Genomic DNA, 11,454 nt, shown 5'->3' on the forward strand with positions numbered 1-11,454 from the left:
GCGCAGGACTCGTAATTCTGTGGCGCGGGTTCGATTCCCGCACGAGGCAGAAACAAATGGGCAAAGTTTCTTTCACCCTAAGTGCCCCTGTTACCTAGCAGTAAATAGGTACCTGGGAGTTAGTCAGCTGTCACGGGCTGCTTCCTAGGGTGTGTGTGTGTGTGTGTGGTGTGGAAAAAAAAAAAAAAAAAAAAAAAAAAAGTAGTTAGTAAACAGTTGATTGACAGTTGAGAGGCGGGCCGAAAGAGCAAAGCTCAACCCCCGCAAAAACACAACTAGTAAACACAACTAGTAAACACACACACACACAACAGGGGCCGGTGGCTGAGCGGACAGCACGTTGGACGCGTGATGCTGTGGTCCCGGGTTCGATTCCGGGCGCCGGCGACAAACAATAGGGCAGAGTTTCTTTCACCCTGATGCGCCTGTTACCTCGCAGTAAATAGGTACCCGGGAGTTAGTCAGCTGTCACGGGCTGCTTCCCGGGGTGTGTGTGTTGTGGAAAAAAATAGTAGTTGGTAACAGTTGAGTGACAGTTGAGAGGCGGGCCGAAAGAGCAGAGCTCTTTCCCACAGGGCTCAGTACTCGGTCCTATCCTGTTTCTGATATACGTAAATGATCTCCCGGAGGGTATAGACTCATTCCTCTCAATGTTTGCTGACGATGCCAAAATTATTAGAAGGATTAAGATACTTAAGATTAAGGACTGCTTGAGACTTCAAGAAGACCTAGACAAACTGAAGGAATGGTCGAACAAATGGTTGTTAGAGTAACAGAGATAGTAGAAAGAACTTTTTTAGTGTCAAAGTGGTTGAAAAATGGAATGGATTAGGAAGTGTTGTGGTGGAGGCAGACACCATACACAGTTTCAAGTGTAGATATGATACAGCCCAGTAGGCTCAGGACCCTGTACATAAGTTGATTGACAGTTGAGAGGCAGGACCAAAGAGCCAGAGCTCAACCCCTGCAAACACAAATAGGTGAGTATACACACAAAGGACCAAGTATAATGCATGATTAGTCTATGATCATCTACTCATATATAAACTTGCAAATTACAGAGACATTTATGCAACTGTTCAGAGCCATTAGATCAAATTTTGTATAGCTGATCGCTCAGAATCGAATAATTGATATCCAATGCAATTTAATGATATTATTTAGGAAAGAAATTCTATGTCTCGTCTGAGTGCGAGTCATTTGCATAATTACCCAGTGTGAGTGCGCATGAGTGGACAAACCCAGCTCCAGTGACGTTTAATTCACCAGGTAAAGAAATTTAATGAAATGAGGTATCAAGAATATTGCGAGAGGTTAATTAAGTGCTGTTAAATAATGATGGCTTTTGAGAATTTGCTAAGTTGGGAAGACCTTCATTTAATATATAAGCAACGTGTTGGGTCTCGTTGCTTAAGACTGATGGCTTAGCTCAATTGCATAGGCAAGATGCTATAATGGGTACCCGAGCTACGGTCAACTTTTGACAAGAAGCCTTGTACCTCTTTGTGCTAGACTCAGTCCAAGGATGCGTCTTAAAGCAGGAAAAGTGGCCAATACCAACTCAACCTGGAGTAAGGATTAAGCACCTTCATTAGGTAAGCACCTACCGAAGATTCACAGTATCTTCGGTAAGTGCTGGTTGAACTATATCAGCATAGCGAAAAGCACTAACTAGCATCAGTATTGAATTTATGGCCGCTACATATACCACTGGGTATAATTCCAATGACGCCACTGAAGGCAACTTTTCCTTTGGATTTTTCGATATGGTGACAGGGATAATTTCTAGACCCGAGAAAATATATGTAATTTTATCTTTATTATTTCTTGGAGATTTGCATAACTGTCTGTTCTGGGTGTTTCAAATTAATTTCAATTATCTCTCTGAAACCACTCATGCAAATTCATTGTAATTTGAAATGATAAATCCTAAGGATAAATTCACAGCCAGAGTAAATTTTAGAAGGAATATCTTGTATATTATTGTTTAATTTGCACAGTCGAGTGTAGGTGACTGTCAGAAGACAAATATAAACTCAAATACTCTCTTAAACTGACCAAGTAAATTGAACGCACCTTGATATGATGATTGCCGGGAAGAAGTTCTCGACCTAAATAGCTTGTTGTGAGTGTAAGTTGCACCTTACTGAGAATTTTGCATAATTGTGGCGAATATATATATATATATATATATGTGTGTGTGTGTGTGTGTGTGTGTGTGTGTGTGTGTGTGTGTGTGTGTGTGTGTGTGTGTGTGTGTGTGTGTGTGTGTGTGTGTGTGTGTGTGTGTGTACTCACCTATTTGTGCTTGCGGGGGTTGAGCTTTGGCTCGTTGGTCCCGCCTCTCAACTGTCAATCAACTGGTGTGTGTGTGTGTGTGTGTGTGTGTGTGTGTGTGTGTGTGTGTGTGTGTGTGTGTGTGTGTGTGTGTGTGTGTGTGTGTGTGTGTGTAATTACCTAAGTGTAATTACCTAAGTGTAGTTACAGGATGAGAGCTACGCTCGTGGTGTCCTGTCTTCCCAGCACTCTTTGTCATATAACGCTTTGAAACTACTGACGGTCTTGGCCTCCTCCACCTTCTCACCTAACTTGTTTCAACTGTCTACCACTCTGTTTGCGAAAGTGAATTTTCTTATATTTCTTCGGCATCTGTGTTTAGCTAGTTTAAATCTATGACCTCTTGTTCTTAAAATTCCAGGTCTCAGGAAATCTTCCCTATCGATTTTATCAATTCCTGTTACTATTTTGTATGTAGTGATCATATCACCTCTTTTTCTTCTGTCTTCTAGTTTTGGCATATTTAATGCCTCTAACCTCTCCTCGTAGCTCTTGCCCTTCAGTTCTGGGAGCCACTTAGTAGCGTGTCTTTGCACCTTTTCCAGTTTGTGTGTGTGTGTGTGTGTGTGTGTGTGTGTGTGTGTGTGTGTGTGTGTGTGTGTGTGTGTGTGTGTGTGTGTGTGTGTGTGTGTGACCATAAACTACAAATATTCAAGTCCTATCATCTCAAATACACTCACATATCCCCCTCCTCTCCAGAATTAAGTTTACACTCCTCCACATTCGCATCATTATCTTTCTCCACCTTCCTCTTCCCTTTCTCATCGTTTCCCATTCCTCATTACACCCCATCACCCCTTCCTCTTCCTGCCTCCCCCTCCCCTCCCATCTCTTCCCTCCATCTCTACCCATAACAACACACTCGAGGGACTCCCTTCTAACTAACGATCATGTCACTGGGGAAAATAACAGCAATCTAACTAAGTTTATTGTCCCTCCGACGTCCAGTGTTACGTCCTCGACCCGGTGCGTGATATCATTACAAAGTGAAGGTTGGATTATAAGGAGGCGGGAACCTTGCGTTATGAACCGGTGGGTCACCAACACCAACAAAGAACAACGTATGAACCTTGCGTTATGAACCGGTGGGTCACCAACACCAACAAAGAACAACGTATGAACCAATCAACTTTCATCGGATCTTGTCCTCTTAATCTGGGAATTTGTTCAGAAGTAAACATAAAAAAAAGACGTTTGTAAGTGTGTATGTAATTGAGATTACACGTGTGGAAATGAAGTATTTTTTGTGTTTACAAATTGGAGAAATGGTTAAATTGAGAGATTTTTTTGTTTAATAGCGTATATACTACGAGGAAATTAGAAGGATTCTCTGTTTATCTAATTGTACTCACCTAGTTGAGTTTACATGTTAGAACAATGGCTAACTAGCTTCTTATTTGCCTCGTCAGTAAACGCAATGACTTTCATTCCTCTTGTAACATGTCGCATTTATATTTGAAGATGCTTTTTTGAAATGGCCTCAATGATGATCTCCTCTTGCAACCTGTTTCATTGACTTGAAAGTCTTTGAATAATTCTTTCTTGATACATCTATGGCTAAGCTGCGTCTCCAGCTTCCACCTGCACCCTGTTGTCCTTCATATTCTCCTTATAATCATTGTTTCTTTGCCCAACTACTAATTCCCCCCAATATATTGCACATTCCTATCATATTCCACCTAATTCACCAGAGTGGGGATTTTGAGCTCGCTCAGCTGTTCACTCTAAGTGATTTTCCTTAGCTCAGGGCCAAGAATAGTCTCATGTTTCTCTACTTTCTAAATTTTTATTTCATGCTTTTCATGTCTTGAATATGGCGGTGCTGTACACTCAAGAGATGATCTTTCGCATAAGTAGCGTTCTGAAGGGTGGTGTTTGTAAATGATTTTGTAAATGAACTGAAATTTGATAGATTGCCGGGTGTTGCAGACCTTATTTTGTTAGCGTATTCCTCAGGCGACGGGTTTGATGTTCTATATCAACCCATCCTCCTCTTTAGATAGCACTTTGTGTAACTATGTGAACCATCGAACATATATTGACGTAATAGACAATTAGATTGTAAAGTGAATAGTGTCAAATCCTACCGAGTCCGGAAAAGGGTAAGCTAAAAACCAAGCTCGTCTCTGATGAGTTCCTGTGTGGGAGCTTATTTAAGACCTGCCGAAAAATGTATTATTACTGGTCTGATGGCAGATTTCTGCTTTATATGGAGAGTCGTCGAGATGTGAGGGAAGGTCCGGTGCGTGTGACCGTCCCGTAGATGGCGGGGTGGTAAGTACAGAGTTGTATATACCAATGGTTTTGAGTGGAGGTTTAACTGTGTGGGGGAGATGTGTTGTTGGTTTCTTCGCTGCTTCCTTTTCCCTGGTCTTCTCTCCTTTTTGTGTGTGTGTGTGTGCCGGTTTATTTCCTTTCAAGTTTTGCCTTCTCGTTTTTGCGTTTTCTTTCTGCATCTCATCCCCCTTTTTTCCCCTCTTTATTTTTCCTCACAGGTTTATTTCGCCAGACCTTTGCACATTCCATCTATTTATTTTTGTTCTCACGCTCTTCTTTCCAGTTTTCATATTTTTCTTTTCTGTCATTCCTTCCCCTTATTCATCTCTGCAAAGTTTCCCTTCCTTTCTCCTTTTCGTAACCCTCTCTTCTTATAACACCCCTTTGTTATTTTCTCCCAATATGGAGGGGAAGGGGGGGGGGGGGGAGCCATTCTTCTCTGTCCCTTTGTCTTACTTCTTGTTGCTATCTAACATCTTCCCACCATCCTACTCCCTCACGAATGCGTCCTATAATCAGACCTCTCACCGCATTCTTCCACCTTCTGTAATCATCAAGCGCCCTCTCACCCCCTATCCTCTTCCACCTCCTCCTGCTCATCCTTATCGTCACATTGTTTTCACTTCCTCCCTTTCCTATCATACCATCCCTTTTCACCTCCTACCTTCTCTCTCCCTCCCTCTCTCATTTCACTACCTCCCTCCCTCCCTCACCTCCCTCCCAACAGTAAAAGAGTACACATTACCTCGTCTGATCGAACTCAACCTTTGCCAGCATAAATCAAAAGAGCAGGCAGTTCAATCTTGATAAAAGAACCAGAAAATCCTCGGAGAAAACTATGCACGTGGACCAGTTCGGCTCAGTTATAGGACTTTTCAACTATATATATATATATATATATATATATATATTACATTTTCAAAGACTTCACAAATACACAACTGATTAGAACTTGCGTTTCCCTGATTTTATATCTACATTTGAGTGAGGTGGGAAGGGTGATGTGGCATTACATTTGAGTGAGGTGGGAAGGATGATGTGGCATTAGAGGATATTAATAGGGTATTAAAAGTATCAACACAAGACAGAACACGAAACAATGGATATTGAATAGAAGTGTTTGTAGAAAGCCTATTGGTCCATATTTCTTGATGCTTCTATATTGGAGCGGAGTCTTGAGGTGGGTAGAATATAGTTGTGCAATAATTGGCTGTTGATTGCTGGTGTTGACTTCTTGATGTGTAGTGCCTCGCAAACGTCAAGCCGCCTGCTATCGCTGTATCTATCGATGATTTCTGTGTTGTTTACTAGGATTTCTCTGGCGATGGTTTGGTTATGGGAAGAGATTATATGTTCCTTAATGGAGCCCTGTTGTTTATGCATCGTTAAACGCCTAGAAAGAGATGTTGTTGTCTTGCCTATATACTGGGTTTTTTGGAGCTTACAGTCCCCAAGTGGGCATTTGAAGGCATAGACGACGTTAGTCTCTTTTAAAGCGTTCTGTTTCGTGTCTGGAGAGTTTCTCATGAGTAGGCTGGCCGTTTTTCTGGTTTTATAGTAAATCGTCAGTTGTATCCTCTGATTTTTGTCTGTAGGGATAACGTTTCTATTAACAATATCTTTCAGGACCCTTTCCTCTGTTTTATGAGCTGTGGAAAAGAAGTTCCTGTAAAATAGTCTAATAGGGGGTATAGGTGTTGTGTTAGTTGCCTCTTCGGAGGTTGCATGGCTTTTCACTTTCCTTCTTATGATGTCTTCGATGAAACCATTGGAGAAGCCGTTATTGACTAGAACCTGCCTTACCCTACAGAGTTCTTCGTCGACTTGCTTCCATTCTGAGCTGTGGCTGAGAGCACGGTCGACGTATGCGTTAACAACACTCCTCTTGTACCTGTCAGGGCAGTCGCTGTTGGCATTTAGGCACATTCCTATGTTTGTTTCCTTTGTGTAGACTGCAGTGTGGAAACCTCCGCCCTTTTCCATGACTGTTACATCTAGAAAAGGCAGCTTCCCATCCTTTTCCGTCTCGTAAGTGAAACGCAGCACGGAACTCTGCTCAAATGCCTCCTTCAGCTCCTGCAGATGTCTGACATCAGGTACCTGTGTAAAAATGTCGTCAACATACCTGCAGTATATGGCCGGTTTCAAGTTCATGTCGACTAAGACTTTTTGCTCGATGGTACCCATGTAGAAGTTTGCAAACAGGACACCTAGGGGAGAACCCATAGCGACCCCATCTACTTGCTTATACATATGCCCATCCGGGCTCAAGAAGGGTGCCTCTTTAGTACAAGCTTGGAGTAGTTTCCTCAGAATACTTTCTGGCATGTCAAGAGGAGTACAGGCTGGATCACGATACACTCTGTCGGCTATCATTCCGATTGTCTCGTCCACAGGTACGTTGGTAAACAGCGATTCTACGTCCAACGAGGCTCTTATCCCTGTGGCCCGTGCGCCCCGCAGTAAGTCCACAAATTCCTTTGGAGACTTCAGGCTGAAGGCGCAAGGAACATAAGGAGTCAGCAGGCCGTTGAGTCGCTTTGCCAATCTGTACGTGGGTGTGGGTATCTGGCTAATGATTGGCCGAAGTGGGTTTCCAGGCTTGTGCGTCTTGACATTTCCATACGCATATCCAGGTTTATATTCCCCAATGATCTTTGGCAGGTGGAGTCCGGATTTCTTGGCGTTCACAGTTTCGATCAGTTTGTTGACCTTTGCTTTTAATTCGGCTGTAGTGTCCTTCGTTACCCTTTGGAACTTAGTTTGGTCAGAGAGTATGATGTTCATTTTCGCCAGATATTCGTCTTTTTTAAGAATGACATATATTGGCGACTTGTCACCTCTCCTGACAACTATCTCCTTGTTCTCACGAAGGCTTTTAGCTGCCGCTCTAAGCTCGGGGGACAGTATGGTGCTTCTGTAGTTGCCTCGATTCTTTCCTCCTTCTGCAATAAGTTCTGCTTGTAAGGTATCTTTGGTAGTGACCTTCTTTTGTGTCTCGAGGTCGAATATGTCGTCCAACAGAATTTCCAACGTCCAACAGAATTTCCTATGGCAATTCCACGACCAAGAGATGGCTTCCTGAACCTTGCAGGAATTAACCTCACTGAGGACCAAGTCACTCTCCTAAATCTGGGCATAAACTGTCATGTTATGTCCAGACCGAGTGAAATGGCCCGGAAAGTGGAGTTGGAAATTCTGTTGGACGACATATTCGACCTCGAGACACAAAAGAAGGTCACTACCAAAGATACCTTACAAGCAGAACTTATTGCAGAAGGAGGAAAGAATCGAGGCAACTACAGAAGCACCATACTGTCCCCCGAGCTTAGAGCGGCAGCTAAAAGCCTTCGTGAGAACAAGGAGATAGTTGTCAGGAGAGGTGACAAGTCGCCAATATATGTCATTCTTAAAAAAGACGAATATCTGGCGAAAATGAACATCATACTCTCTGACCAAACTAAGTTCCAAAGGGTAACGAAGGACACTACAGCCGAATTAAAAGCAAAGGTCAACAAACTGATCGAAACTGTGAACGCCAAGAAATCCGGACTCCACCTGCCAAAGATCATTGGGGAATATAAACCTGGATATGCGTATGGAAATGTCAAGACGCACAAGCCTGGAAACCCACTTCGGCCAATCATTAGCCAGATACCCACACCCACGTACAGATTGGCAAAGCGACTCAACGGCCTGCTGACTCCTTATGTTCCTTGCGCCTTCAGCCTGAAGTCTCCAAAGGAATTTGTGGACTTACTGCGGGGCGCACGGGCCACAGGGATAAGAGCCTCGTTGGACGTAGAATCGCTGTTTACCAACGTACCTGTGGACGAGACAATCGGAATGATAGCCGACAGAGTGTATCGTGATCCAGCCTGTACTCCTCTTGACATGCCAGAAAGTATTCTGAGGAAACTACTCCAAGCTTGTACTAAAGAGGCACCCTTCTTGAGCCCGGATGGGCATATGTATAAGCAAGTAGATGGGGTCACTATGGGTTCTCCCCTAGGTGTCCTGTTTGCAAACTTCTACATGGGTACCATCGAGCAAAAAGTCTTAGTCGACATGAACTTGAAACCGGCCATATACTGCAGGTATGTTGATGACATTTTTACACAGGTACCTGATGTCAGACATCTGCAGGAGCTGAAGGAGGCATTTGAGCAGAGTTCCGTGCTGCGTTTCACTTACGAGACGGAAAAGGATGGGAAGCTGCCTTTTCTAGATGTAACAGTCATGGAAAAGGGCGGAGGTTTCCACACTGCAGTCTACACAAAGGAAACAAACATAGGAATGTGCCTAAATGCCAACAGCGACTGCCCTGACAGGTACAAGAGGAGTGTTGTTAACGCATACGTCGACCGTGCTCTCAGCCACAGCTCAGAATGGAAGCAAGTCGACGAAGAACTCTGTAGGGTAAGGCAGGTTCTAGTCAATAACGGCTTCTCCAATGGTTTCATCGAAGACATCATAAGAAGGAAAGTGAAAAGCCATGCAACCTCCGAAGAGGCAACTAACACAACACCTATACCCCCTATTAGACTATTTTACAGGAACTTCTTTTCCACAGCTCATAAAACAGAGGAAAGGGTCCTGAAAGATATTGTTAATAGAAACGTTATCCCTACAGACAAAAATCAGAGGATACAACTGACGATTTACTATAAAACCAGAAAAACGGCCAGCCTACTCATGAGAAACTCTCCAGACACGAAACAGAACGCTTTAAAAGAGACTAACGTCGTCTATGCCTTCAAATGCCCACTTGGGGACTGTAAGCTCCAAAAAACCCAGTATATAGGCAAGACAACAACATCTCTTTCTAGGCGTTTAACGATGCATAAACAACAGGGCTCCATTAAGGAACATATAATCTCTTCCCATAACCAAACCATCGCCAGAGAAATCCTAGTAAACAACACAGAAATCATCGATAGATACAGCGATAGCAGGCGGCTTGACGTTTGCGAGGCACTACACATCAAGAAGTCAACACCAGCAATCAACAGCCAATTATTGCACAACTATATTCTACCCACCTCAAGACTCCGCTCCAATATAGAAGCATCAAGAAATATGGACCAATAGGCTTTCTACAAACACTTCTATTCAATATCCATTGTTTCGTGTTCTGTCTTGTGTTGATACTTTTAATACCCTATTAATATCCTCTAATGCCACATCATCCTTCCCACCTCACTCAAATGTAATGCCACATCACCCTTCCCACCTCACTCAAATGTAGATATATATATATATATATATATATATATATATATATATATATATATATATATATATATATATATATATATATTCGTGCAGCTTCGAATACAGAAAGATCCACACAACAGTTGTAATGTTCACCGTCCAGTCTTCTACAGTAGAGATTGACGACTTTAAAACCTCATAACAGTATTATAAAACAGTATTATAAAAAATACAAAGGTTTGATGTGGAAATCCTTTCTGGTCAGTTAGCATGATACACCGTTGATGCAACGTCCATACTGCAGGTGAGGGCTAAGGTACTCTTACAATCTGATTACCTGAGCTAGAGACTAATGAGGACTTCACCAGGTGGGTGGAGGAAATGATCATGGTAGACTCTGCAGGTGGGTGAAGGGGTAGACTCTGCAGGTGGGTGAAGGAGGAGACTCTGCAGGTGGGTGAAGGGGTAGACTCAGCAGGTGGGTGAAGGGGTAGACTCAGCAGGTGGGTGAAGGGGTAGACTATGCAGGTGGGTGAAGGAGGAGACTCTGCAGGTGGGTGAAAGGGTAGACTCAGCAGGTGGGTGAAGGGGTAGACTCAGCAGGTGGGTGAAGGGGTAGACTCTGCAGGTGGGTGAAGGAGGAGACTCTGCAGGTGGGTGAAGGGGTAGACTCAGCAGGTGGGTGAAGGGGTAGACTCTGCAGGTGGGTGAAGGAGGAGACTCTGCAGGAGGGTGAAGGGGTAGACTCAGCAGGTGGGTGAAGAAGGAGACTCAGCAGGAGGATGAAGGAGGAGGAGCAGGAGGGAGGGACACCTTAGGTGTGCCCTGAGTTGAATCTTTGCGTCACATCAGCTGCCTCAATTAGAGTTGGATGAGGCATGACTGGGCCTCGGGTAATGACACAGCCTACATGTTCCTCTGTCAGCGGACCACCCGCCTAACGTGCAGAGCTGGGCTGGCTGGGGTGGTGCTGGCTGGGGTGGTGTTGGCTGGGGTGGTGCTGGCTGGGGTGGTGCTGGCTGGGGTGGTGCTGGCTGTGGTGGTGCTGCCTGGGGTGGTGCTGGCTGTGGTGGTGCTGGCTGGGGTGGTGTTGGCTGGGGTGGTGCTGCCTGGGGTGGTGCTGGCTAGGGTGGTGCTGGCTGGGGTGGTGTTGGCTGGGGTGGTGCTGGCTGGGGTGGTACTGGCTGTGGTGGTGCTGGCTGTGGTGGTGCTGGCTGGGGTGGTGCTGGCTGGGGTGGTGCTGGCTGGGGTGGTGCTGGCTGGGGTGGTGCTGGCTGGGGTGGTGCTGGCTGGGGTGGTGCTGGCTGGGGTGGTGCTGGCTGTGGTGGTGCTGCCTGGGGTGGTGCTGGCTGTGGTGGTGTTGGCTGGGGTGGTGCTGGCTGTGGTGGTGTTGGCTGTGGTGGTGCTGCCTGGGGTGGTGCTGGCTGTGGTGGTGCTGGCTGGGGTAGTGCTGCCTGGGGAAGTGCTGCCTGGGGTGGTGCTGGCTGTGGTCATGCTGGCTGTAGTGGTGGTGCTGGCTGAGGTGGGCTGCCTGGGGTAGTGCTGGCTGGAACAGTATTGAGCTGGAGTTACTGGGGGGGGGTGTGGCTGGGATCAGGATATTGGAGTGGTGCTATGGCTCAGTTA

This window comes from Procambarus clarkii, chromosome 18 (assembly GCF_040958095.1).
Source record: "Procambarus clarkii isolate CNS0578487 chromosome 18, FALCON_Pclarkii_2.0, whole genome shotgun sequence".
NCBI lineage: Eukaryota > Metazoa > Arthropoda > Malacostraca > Decapoda > Cambaridae > Procambarus > Procambarus clarkii.